General features: G+C 38.7%; 1 protein-coding gene across 1 annotated transcript in view; it reads right to left on the reverse strand.

Annotated features, from left to right (window-relative positions):
• The window catches only part of LOC113426492 (uncharacterized), an 807,865-nt gene that overhangs the window by 376,076 nt on the left and 419,965 nt on the right, over nt 1-11,824 (reverse strand). The window lies entirely within an intron of this gene.

The raw sequence follows: 11,824 nt of genomic DNA on the forward strand, positions 1-11,824 counted from the left end.
AAACAAGTGCCAGGAGGACATTTGTCTTTTTTGCAGGAAAGATGTAAATCTAACTTAGAGTGTTTACAATGCAATTACTCTACTTGTAAAATAATCTTAAGGTATAAGAAGAGTTACTTTCACCTATATGCTTTGTAATTTTCCTCACATATCTGTGTGTATGGGAGGAGAGGTCTCACCCTTTTATTGATCAATAAAAGTTAGATTTTGTCCTTCAAAGCCTCTGCTTAAGTTCATTTTTGGCACATCCTGATCTTAAGTTATAGCCAAACTTTAGATTGGTCTCTGGAAAAGCAAGTTCCTGTGTAATTTGAATCTTTTTTTAGATTTAGGGATTTTATTTTGTAATATTATCTTGTAAGCATCACATTTCACTATTTCACTTGACTAAGTTGCAAAGGTTTGTTGCTAGAAGTGAAAAGCTACTTGATAGCTTTAATCAGCAAAAATATCTTGCAGACACCTGAGGTAGTAGAGCCAGGATAAGCGTTTCCTATCAAGAGATGGAGGTCAAGGGAAGAACATCTGTGCCTAGAAAGCTGACAATACAGGAGGAAGGCTCTGTGGTTGAGTTTAAAGAGTTAAAACCATCAAGTACTGTATTGCTAGAAAGGATTGGAAGAGAGGAAAAGCGCAGAGGAACTTCCAGATCACTCATGGGCAGGAGACGGTGGGCAGAGCGGCTTTTGTGCTAATTTATCTAAATCAATCCCATATCTGAAATTTTTCCCCCACGCAATCATTGTTTCTTTCACCTGTTTTTTTTCTAATTTAAACTCTAGCAAATGTCCATAAAGTTTATTACTTTTTCATCAGTACCTGTCAAAATTTTATCTAAATCAGTCAATACCTTATCATAAATACCTTCTGTTTTAACATCTTTATCACATCTAGATTGTATTTGCAAATATGAAAACCAATTCATTTTTACACCTTGTTCTTCCAACGCTTGCATAGATTTAAGTTCACCCTTTTCATTCAATATCTCACCATATCTAACTGTTTGTTCCTTTTTATACATTATTGGATAGGAAAAAGCTTCAATAGTAGATAACCATAGCGGAATTTTTAAATAATATTGCTTTTTTATCTTCTCCCAGTTTAGAAACAATGCTTCTCGAATATGTCTTCTAAAATACCCCTGCATTTTAGTTCCCTTATACCAGAGGAAGGCATGCCACCCTAACAGCAGGTCATGCCCTTCTAGATTCAGAAGTCTAGTATTCCTTAGTGTTATCCACTCCTTTACCCACATCAGACTCGGCGCTTGGTAGTATAATTCCCAACTGGGCAAAGCAAATCCTCTTATTCTTGCATCTTGTAACAATTTAAGTTTTATTCTCGCTTTCTTCCTCTGTCAAATGTATTTTAGCACTATTTTGTTTAAATCTTCAAAAAATGCTTTCCCTAATCTGATTGGAATTGTCTGGAATAAGTATAAGATTCTAGGCAATACATTCATCTTAATTGTAGATATTCTCCCAATCGGTGATAATTGTAAATTTTCCCATTTTGTCAAATGTGTCGCAATCTGTTGTTTAAGTTTGAGATAATTGTCCTCCTTAAGTGTGCTACACCTTGGTGTTATGTGTATCCCTAAATACTTAACCTTGTTTGTGACTTGGATCCCCAAAACTTCCTCCAATTCTTTCTTTAGTCTTACTAACATGTTCTTTGCTAAAATCTTTGTTTTATCTTTATTTATTTTCAAACCTGCTACTTTCCCATACTCTTCTATCTTTTCTATCAATTTAGGCGCAGACTCCAATGGATCCTCTAATATAAATACCAGGTCATCTGCAAAAGCTTGTAATTTATACTCTTCTTTTTTAATTTTCATTCCTTTTATTTCTTTTTCTTCTCTGATGTTCCTATTCAGCACTTCCAGTGTTAATACAAACAACAGAGGTGACAGTGGACAGCCTTGTCTGGTCCCTTTTCTTATAAAGGGACCAGACTTTATCTATAACTTTACTCCATTTATCATAACCTTTGCAGTTTGTTTATGATATATCGTTTCGATGGCTTGAGTAAATTTTTTACCAAAGCCCATTTGGTCCAATTGTGACAGCATAAAACAACAATTCACATTATCAAAGGCTTTTTGTGCATCTATAAACATCAGAGCCATTTGTTTTTCAGGATGTGCCTCATAGTATTCCAGTGTATCTAAAATTATTTTCATATTATCTTTAATCTGTCTCTTCGGCAGAAATCCATTTTGGTCAGGATGAATAAAATTGTTTAAGTACCTTTTCAGTCTTTCTGCCAGAATCGAAGCAAAAATTTTATAATCTGAATTTAATAGTGATATAGGTCTGTAATTTTTAACTTGCTGTGGGTCTGTGTCCTCCTTCGGTACAAGTGTGATATATGCTTCTGGCCATGTTTCGGGTATTCTCTTCTTTGTCATAACTTCATTCAAAATTTCTAATAAGTGAAGATTCAATGTTTCCTGGAATGTCTTATAAAATTCCACTGGCAAACCATCCAGACCTGCTGGTTTCCCAATGTTTTGCTTTTTTAAAGCTTCTGTTAATTCCATCATTGTTATATTACTTTCTAACATTGTTTCAATATCTTTGGGTATCTGGGGCAAATTTGCTTCCTGTAAGTATTGTTGAATTCTTTCTTCTTGAACATTCTCTTCCCTGTTCCATGAGGAGAGGGCATGCCCCTTACAGTCAATTTCCTCACTGAAGAGGTAGCAGAAAAGAGATCTCCAAACCCCAAGTCCTGATTGTGACTCACAAATGATACTGCCCAGCTGCCCAGTAAGGCAGAATATGTTGAACTGGTGCTCTAATTAGTAGGAGTCCCAGGGCTCATTGTATGCAACTTCAGAAATATTCATAGTCTGGCTTGCACACTGGCTAATCTTAATTTGGCCTCACAAATCCTGGATGCAATAAAATAAGGCAGGTTCAGGAAGCAATCCTTGGAAATGGGCAGCCTTTGATTATCTACTAAGGCACAATCATGTGTGGAAAGAAAACTTCACGAGGACAGTGGTGTCACCCAAGCAGGAAAAGCCCAAAGGGAACATCAAGCCAGCCATAAAACAAACTTGCATAGGAAAAGAAATCAAATAAAAGGTATTAAAGAAGCCCCTTAGACAAAAGCCCAAATAATTAAGAAAACTAAGGAAACAAGAAAACCTTTACAAACACAAAACATGCCAAATCAGCAAAACAAACAGACAAAAGACACAAAATATATTGCAAAGGAGACAGACAGGAGATTGCTACAAAACAAATATAAGAAACCATTAAGCAAAAAAAAGATTAGGACGAAACCGATAATCCAATCAAACCACCCCGCAAAGTTTGCCTTCTGCACCCCGCAGAGTTTACCCTCCGGCGGAAATGAAGACAACCCCTGACAGGATTTAAAACATTAAGAAATACAAACACGAGCACACACACACAAAATGAGGAAAAGGTATAAAAATCAGGGACTTACCATACAAAGGGAGCTAGCCCAGGAACGCAGACTTCTTGCTATCTCTCGCCTTCCTGAAAAATAAAAAGATCCAGCTTTCAAGCAGTTGTCTGTATCCTTGCACCGGAGCTCTCCCAGTGGGAAAATCGAATCCTCAGAAGAAAGGCATTTTGTCAGCCTTTCAACACATGAATCAGTTGCAGTCTGCCTAAAGGGTGAAGCCATCTGCAATTTTGGACAATCCTATCAGGCCTAGACCTAAGCAAGAAAGGACGGAAACCATTTGACTTGACTGACCTGAAGGCACCAAACTCAAACATCTAGTGTAAGACTCAAGGATGCTGGATGGAAAGCTATGAATTGTAATACAGTGTTAGCTTAAGCATAAAGACACTTTCCATGAGCTATGGAATATCGAGAGGGAAAAGGTATGTCATGATAGGTAGGGAGGCTGTCTGGGTGTACATTTACCCTGTAAATCAGCTGTCACCAACCAGTGGGCTGCGAGAAAATTTTGGTGGTCCACAGAGAAATGTTACCTCCAGAGCAACCCCCAAAGCAATTAATCCAGGCTGTGTAGAAACACAAGGCTGTGCCGCCCATATGGCCCTGGGAACCCTCCCCGCCCACTCACTCCTTACCCGGCAAACTTGCCCGCTAAATTGCTATTTTTCCTTCCTTTTTTTCCGACCATCAAAGTTGTTCTTTTTTTAATAAAAAAAAATTCAATATTTACATACATAGTGTGTTGTGAGTTAATTTTGTGAGTTTGCTTGCTAGCAAATTTTATGAGTTTGCTTGCTAGCAATTTTTATGAGTTTGCTTGCTAGCAAATTTTATGTGACAGACTGAGCTAGCCAATGGGAGATTGATCTCTGAATGAATCTATGATTCTGTGAGCAACTCAATCTGCCTGCCTGCTTTGTCGGCTTTTGGGTAAAAGTTGCTCTTTTTTATAAAAAAAAAACCAATATTTATATAAATATAATATTTACATACAAGCCATGCTCAGCCAGTCAAATGACCACCAAGCCACACCCATAAATTAGGCCACACCCACAGAACTGGTTAGCGGTCCCTGGAATTTAAAATTATGAGTTTGGTGGTCCCTGAGGTTCAAAAGGTTGGCGACCCCTACTGTAAATTACAGCATGCTACCCAGGAAGTGCTTTGTATGCCATCTTGAGTACCTGAATGAAAAGGAAATCAATAAAAGTTTGAGATTATTTGATTGCAGATTTCTCCATACAACAGAGCCCAGAACCAATAGCCCCTATTCTCACCATCCATACCTTATTAAATTTGCATTAAAAATGGCATTGCAGGGTGGTTTGCATGTGGTTTGCTGGGCTATTCTATTTTGGCTTTTCTTTTTACAATTTTTTTTTTTGGGGGGGGGGATATTTCTTCTACCATATATAGGCAATCAGGCCCTCTTTCTTAGGCTCCATTTTCAAGGCCCTGCTACATGTTTCTCTCTGTGACCTAAGGGAGACTTCAGTGCAAGCGAATTTATAGAATTTACACATGGCATTTGGCAGATATAAAATCTCCTCCAAGTGGTTGATACTCTTGGATGCAGCCCTCGCCAGCAGGAGTGAAGCTGGCTCCCTTGGAGAGCCTGGCCTGATGGTGCTGCCATGCCCTAAAACCTTGGTTGCCACAGGAAATCAGTCATAAAGGTTTGGGGTGTAGAGAGGCTTTGATCTCCACTGAGAGTGACCCCTAATTTTATAAAACCTTCACGAACTTTTAGGGCTCAGCATGTAGCTAATCTTCGTTAAGCTAAGCAGCATCACATTTCACTAGGCTAAATTGCAAAGGTCGGTTGGTTGAAGTCATAAACGACTTAATACCTTTTAATCAGTGGAAATATGTTGCAAACGCCTTATCTGGAGATAGGGGTCAAATAGGGAACACCTGTGCCTAGAAAGCCGACAGCGCAGCGGGCGGTTTCTGTGGTTGACCTTAAAGGAGTTAAAACCATCGAGTACTGTACTGCTAGAAAGGTCGGAAGGCGACGGGAAGAGTAGAAGAAAGTCCAGTTGCCTTTTGAAAAAGCATCTTTGGGATAGCCGAACTTCCTCTTCTGGATGACTCATGGGAGGAAGGTGGTGCCCTTCCCAGGATGGACGCAGCAGCTGGCAGGTGAGTTGGGGGCAGCAGGTGGAAGGAAAGTCCGGGAGCAAGTCGGGCTGTTCAGTTCCCTCCACGGCCTGGAAGCAGAGAAGCAACTGGGCTGAAGCGTGTCAGCTGCAGGTTCCTTCCCTCCCCAGATCGGAGCCCGCTGGGGCTGCACGCTGTGAAACTGGTGGCTGCAATTTTCTGCTGGTGGGAAGATTTAAACAACCTCTTTCCAGCGAAGGTGGATCCTTTGGGAATGGCTCCCCTCCAGAGGTTGTGGGGGCTCCGTCACTGGAGGATTGCGACAGGGTTGGAAGGAACCTGGCAGGTCTTCTGTTCCTCCGTCCTGCTCAAGCAGGAGACCCAGTACTAGTTCAGACAAATGTTTGTCCTGTGTGTTTAAAAGCCATCAGTGATGGAGCCCCCATGGGAACCTCTGAAGGCAGACCCTCCCACTGGTTAATTGTTCTCAGTGTCAGGAAATTTTTCCCTAGTTCTAGGCTGCTTCTGTCCTTCATTAGTTTCCATCCAGTTTGTAGTCCTGCCTTCAGGTGCTTTGGAGAATAGGTTGACTCCCTCTTCTATGTGGCAACTCCTCAAGTATTGGAAGACTGCTATCATGTCACCCTAGTTCTTCTTTTCACCAGACTAGACATACCCAATTCCTGCAACTATTCTTCATATTTATTTATTTTATTTATTTATTTATTTGATTTGCCAATTGTTTACAAGATAATAAGTATAAGTGTATACATAGTTGTGAATACATGAAATGGGTACATATAAGAAAAATAAAAGAAGAATAAGAGAAACAATAGGACAGGGACGGTAGGCACATTGGTGCGCTTATGCACGCCCCCTACAGACCTCTTAGGAAAGGGGTGAGGTCAATAGTAGACAGTCTAAGGTTAAAGCTTTTGGGGTTTGGGGAAGAAACTACAGAGTCGGGTAGAGTATTCCAGACATTGACCACTCTATTGCTGAAGTCGTATTTCATGCAATCAAGTTTGGTGCGGTTAACTTTGAGTTTGTATCTATTGTGTGCTCTTGTGTTGTTATGGTTGAAGCTTGCGCCTCTAGCCCCCTAATCATCTTTATTGGTCTGCATTCATTCCAGAGTCTCAACATGTTCTTTTTAATGATATGGTGAAAACCTTGTATGCAATTTTCTAAGTGTGGTCTTACTCTTTATAAAGTGGTACTAGTACTTCACGTGATCTTGATTCTATCACTCTCTAAATGCAGCCTAGTATTGTATTGGATATTTTGTCACTGTAATACACTGCTGGCTCATATCTAAATGAGTGTCCACTAGGACTTCGAGGTCCCTCTCATAGTTACTGCTTGAGCCAGGTTCTACCTATTCTGTACTAGTACATTTGGTTTTTCTTGCATAAGTGTCAAACCTTATTTTTTACGTCCATCAAATTTCATTTTGTTAGGTAGGGCCCAGTGTTCAAATCTATCGAGATTCTCTATCTTGACCCTATCTTGTGAGGTGTTGGCTATTCCTGCCAACTTCGTGTCATTTCAAATTTAATGAGTTCCCATTCGATTCCCTCATGACGCAAAAAGAAATTATAGCCCAACCTACCAAAAAACATAACTGTAAAAGACAGGCTATAAATAAAAATTAAAATAAGTAAAAAAAAATAGTAAAAGAACACCTGTCTGATCTTGATGAACACTAATCACCGGGACTTGACAGATTACATCCCAGAGTATTAAAGAAGCTGGACTGTGCTGAAATGAGTAAATTGACATTTGAAATCAAAGAACAAGAAGATAAACAATTTTATATGATATGGGATTTGTTTTATCAATGGTTGGATAAAAAGACATGGTAAGGTAATAGAATAGATAATTTTGTTATAGAAGCTTAATAGATTGATATAAAACATAATGTAGACATATAACCATTGTATGAAAGCATAATACAAATTTTAAAATAAAATTTTAGGTTATCTCGTATAAAATGATGGAATAAATAGTTTAGTCATGGATGATTAACAATTGATAAATATATAAGCATACGTTAGTTTGACAATGTGAGATTGATACAAACTGTTAGCAACGACTATGAAAGGATTGCACAAAAGGTTCGAAACCAACTGACACACTGTATGTATATAAAATGGAAGATGGTTTTATGTTTTTATGTATTGTTTGTGTATGTTCGTCTAAAAAAATAAAAACTTTTTAAAAAAAGCTGGCAGAGGTCATCTCAGAACTACTACACCACATATTTTAAAAATTCTGGAGCACTGGGGAACTACCAGAGCAGTGGTTGCCAATCAGTGGGCTGGGGACCACTGGTGGTCCGCAAGAAAATGTTGGTGGTCTGCAGAGAAATGTCATCCCCAAAACACCCCCCAAAGCAATTAATCCAGGCTGAAAGGCTGTACCACCCACATGGCCCATGGAACACAAGGCTTGCGTCACTTGCATTGCGAACAACACGAGGTGGTGAGGGGAAAGGGGGGGAACTTGACCACTCGCCCCATGTGCCTGGCCTGGCCGCCAGGCTGCTTCTTTCCTCTTCTTACTTCTTCTGCTTTTGGCTGCATGCAAGGAAAGCAGCAAAAGTCTTTCTTTCTCTCCCCCAAACTCCACCAGAAATGAGTCTTTGGGACTCTGCAAGGCATCCTGCTCCAAGAGGCTGCGCCAGCAAAGACGCTACTTCTGCAGACTTTTGGGGGGATTTTCCCAGGATCTCTGGTCCGTGGGATTTAAAATTATGAGTTTGGTAGTCCCTGAGGTCCAAAAGGTTGGCGACCCCTTACCAGTGGACTGGAAAAGAGCTGATGTGGTTCCCATCTTCAAAAAAGGGAAAAAAAGACAGAGCCAGGAAACTACAGACTAATTAGCCTAACATCAATACCCAGGAAGATACTGGAAAAGATAATAAAAAACCAGATCTGCCTATATCTAGAAACAAGTAAAGTAATAACTAGCAGTCAGCACGGGTTTGTTAAAAATAGATCATGCCAAACCAATCTTATTTCATTCTTCAACATAGTGCCTAAATTAGTAGACCAGCAAAATACTGTGGACATATTTAGATTTCAGCAAGGCATTTCACAAAGTAGACCACAACCTACTTCTTGGTAAGCTAGAAAAAAGTGGGATAGATAGCACCATCACCAAATGGATTCGCAACTGACTGAAAAACTGTACTCAACAAGTAGTCCTTAATGAATCTACATCTACATGGAAAGAAGGAAGCAGTGGGGTGCCACAAAGTTCCGTCTTAGGCCCAGTACTCTTCAATATCTTCATAAACGACTTAGATGAGGGAATAGAAGTGGAACTTACCAAATGTGCAGATGATACTAAACTGGCAGGAATAGCTAACACCCAAGAAGATAGGCTCAAGATTCAGATGGATCTTGACAGACTTGAACATTGGGCCTATCTAACAAAATGAAATTCAATGTAGAGAAAAGTAAAGTCCTACACTTAGGCAAGAAAAACCAAAAGTACACATATAGACTGGGTAAGGGATCTTGGAGTCTTAGTGGACAACCAGCTAAATATGAGCTAGCAGTGTGCAGCAGCAGCCAAAAGAGCCAATGCAATCTTAAGTTGCATTAACAGAGGGATACAATCAAAATCAAGTGAGGTACTAATACCACTCTATAAAGCCTTACTAAGACCACACCTAGAGTACTGCATCCAGTTTTGGTCACCACACTATAAAAAAGATGCTGGGACTCTAGAAAGTGTGCAGAGAAGAGCAAGCAGGATGTTTAGAGTATTGGAAACTAAAACATACGATGAACGGTTGCAGGAACTGGGCATGGATAGTCTAGTGAAGAGATGGATCAGGGGAGACATGATAGCAGTGTTCCAATATTTGAGGGGCTACAACAGAGAGGAAGGGGCTATTTTCTAAAGCACCTGTAGGCCAGACAAAGAATAATGGATGGAAGCTGAACAAGGAGAGATTTAACCTGGAAATAAGGAGAAAATTTTCTGACAGTGAGAGCAATCTACCAATGGAACAGCTTGCCTTCAGAAGTTTTGGGAGCGTCATCACTTGAGACTTTCAAGAAGAGATTGGACTGCCATTTGTCAAATGGTATAGGCAGGGTCTCCTGCTTTGGTGGGGGGTTGGACTAGATGACTTACAAGGTCCCTTCCAACTCTGTTAATCTAATCTAAGGCAGGGGTCCCCAACCACCGGTCCGCGGAACAACTCCTACCGGGCCGCGGCTTGCTGGGCGCCGCCATCTTTTTTTCATGAAAAAGTGCTTCCGGTGAGCTTTTCCGGGTAGAAAGCTCACCGGAAGCACGTTTTCATCAAAAAAAGATGGCGGCGCCCAGCTGATGCCGGTACCGGGCTGCAGCGTCAAAAAGGTTGGAGATCACTGATCTAAGGCATTTATGAAGATATTAAAGAGCACTAAAACAGAACCCTGGGGAACCCACTGCTTACTTCTCTACATATATATATAGTCCCATTAAGGAATAAACTTTGAGTGTGGTTTATCAGCCAGTTGTGAATCCATCTGTGTGGACGGATGTACCTATCCCACATTTTTCTAATTTATCAACAAGTACCAGTAGGTTATGGTCTACTTTGTCAATTGCCTTACTGAAATCCAATTATACTATGTATTTGACTGGTCCACTAATTTAGTTACTTTGTGTAAGAATGAAATAACATTTGTTTGGAATGATCTGTTTTTGACAAACCCATGTTGATTTCTGTTTATAACTTTGCTTCTAAGTGTTTGCAGAACTCTTGCTTCATTATCTTTTTGCAGGATCTTCCCAGGTACTAATATCAGGCTAATTGGCCTGTAGTTTTTTGAATCCATTTCCCCCCCACACACACTTTTTAAAAAAAAACTTTTTAGTACCTTTTGATTGCTGTTGGATTTGAAAGCATCAAGAAAATAATTTTTATGTAGTATGGGAAAAATAAAATACACAGATACTTTCAAAGACATTATATTAGAAATGCTCCGCTTTTAGTATGGGAAAGAATTAAAGAGAAACTACATGAAAATACCGGTCTGGCTATCCACAATGGAAGTACTAATACATCCAAATATTCTTGATTTGGAAAAAATTACAAGATATAAAGATATCCTAAATGAACAAGGGGAATTAAAATCGAAACAACTAAAAAATTCAAGGAATTGATTTGGTTTGGTGGCCATTTATACAAATGCAATCACAATATAAGAAAGATGCAGAAATGTACAGATTTTACAAAGAGCCGGTAGAATTGGACCAGATATTGTTAGGGATGGATGATAAATTAGTAAAAAAAATATACAGCTATTTATTGAATTTTAAAATGGAAGAGACAAGTAAAAGAAAACTATGATAGTATGGTCCAAAATTTTTGGATATGCTATAGAACTAGACAAATGGCAAAAACTCTGGGAAGGAAATTATAAATTGACAATGTCAACAGCCTATAAAGAAAATCTTTATAAAATGTTTTATAGGTGGCATTTACCACCAGCAAGAATGGCAAAGATGTTTCAAAACGTATCTCCCAGATGTTGGAAATGCAAACAGATACCAGGTTCTTATCATATGTGGTGGACTTGTCCTATGGTAAAAAAAGTGTGGTTGACAATAAAAAGGTGGTTAGAAGAAATGATAAAACAACAAATAGACTTAAAACTAGACGTTCTTGTTGGGTATTTTACTGGAGAAATATAATAAAATAAATACATATTTAATCTTACATGTGGCCACAGCAGCAAGAATTGTATATGCATAAAATTGGAAAAATGAAAATATGCCTATAGAGGAAAATCTAATAAAGAAAATATTGGAATGTGCTGAAATGGATAGATTGACATTGAAAATTAAGGATAAGGAAGAAACAGAATACTTTTTAACTTGGGAACTATTTTATCAATGGTTAGAAAATAGAAGCAGAAGTTAGAAACTTAGAATAAAGGTAGATATGTAAACAAAGATAAAATAAATGTGTAATTAAATAAAGCAATATCGAATAACTAGGCTAAATAAACATGATTAACAGAATTAGAGGATAATCATTATAAATGTGATATTCATATGATGTTCATAATGTTTGATATTAACCGATTATAGATAAAGCTGAATAGAGGGGGAATAATGGGAAATGTTTAATAAGGATAAGTGAAGATGGTGAATAGATTTTGAGAATAATAGTTATAATTATTGTATGTATAAGATTTATTACTTGTGTTTAAAAGAGATTGTACCCAAACAGCACACTGCCATTGTTGATACAGAAATGTTATATGTA

Source organism: Notechis scutatus, chromosome 2, assembly GCF_049901735.1.
Source record: "Notechis scutatus isolate UNSWTSFEM ecotype Mainland chromosome 2, rNotScu1.2, whole genome shotgun sequence".
NCBI lineage: Eukaryota > Metazoa > Chordata > Lepidosauria > Squamata > Elapidae > Notechis > Notechis scutatus.